General features: G+C 47.1%; 1 pseudogene; it reads right to left on the reverse strand.

Moving 5' to 3' along the window:
• Positions 1-624: 624 nt before the first annotated feature.
• Positions 625-740, reverse strand: LOC124790834 (annotated as a pseudogene).
• Positions 741-1,128: the final 388 nt, after the last annotated feature.

A 1,128-nucleotide genomic window follows, 5' to 3' on the forward strand; every position in this document is an offset into this window, starting at 1 on the left:
ACTCTGAATAATTCACACACGCGAGCAAGTGGTTATTTCACCACCCATCGGATGAAACTTTACCGAAACACAAACTAACATAGCGTGTAGCGTGAACGCCTCCAACGGTATCCGAATATAGTCTCCTCTCGAAAATGCCGTTGTTCACCCAGGAAACCTCTGTCAAGCAGCACTGAAGTCAGATAACTAAAACTAAAAAATGTTCAAATGTGTGTGAAATCTTATGGGACTTAACTGCTAAGGTCATCAGTCCCTAAGCTTACACTCTACTTAACCTAAATTATCCTAAGGGCAAACACACAACCCATGCCCGAGGGAGGACTCGAACCTCCGCCGGGACCAGCCGCACAGTCCATGACTGCAGCGCCTGAGACCGCTCAGCTAATCCCGCGCGGCAACTAAAACTAAAAACTGAACTCCTCCCGCACAGGCCTTGAAGGCCGAAAGGTACCGACTGGCCGCCGTGTCATCCTCACCCCACAGGCGTCACTGGATGCGGATATGGAGAGGCATGTGGTCAGCATACTGATCTCCCGGACGTATGTCAGTTTCCGACACCAGAGCAGCTACTTCTCAATCAAGTAGCCCCTCAGTTTGCCTCACGAGGGCTGAGTGCAACCCGCTTGCCAACAGCACTCGGCGCTTGGATGGTCACCCATCCAAGTGCTAGCCCAGCCCGACAGCGCTTAACTTCGATGATCTGACGGGAACCGTATTACCACTGCGGCAAGGCCGTTGGCAGTCAGATAACTATTGAATTTTCAAATCGCTGAAATTCTTAATTTTAACCTTTTATACACATATGATACATCAAATTGTTGTTGTTGTTGTGGTCTTCAGTCCTGAGACTGATTTGATGCAGCTCTCCATGCTACTCTATCCTGTGCAAGCTTCTTCATCTCCCAGTACCTACTGCAACCTACATCCTTCTGAATCTGCTTAGTGTATTCATCTCTTGGTCTCCCTCTACGATTTTTACCCTCCACGGTGCCCTCCATTGCTAAATTTGTGATCCCTCGATGCCTCAAAACATGTCCTACCAACCGATCCCATCAAATTAATGGTAATTTTCCGTGAAATATTATGCTGTTATCTGTTTTCTTTTATCTGCTATTGTTTATTTATAAA

The sequence above is a fragment of the Schistocerca piceifrons genome, chromosome 3, assembly GCF_021461385.2.
Source record: "Schistocerca piceifrons isolate TAMUIC-IGC-003096 chromosome 3, iqSchPice1.1, whole genome shotgun sequence".
NCBI lineage: Eukaryota > Metazoa > Arthropoda > Insecta > Orthoptera > Acrididae > Schistocerca > Schistocerca piceifrons.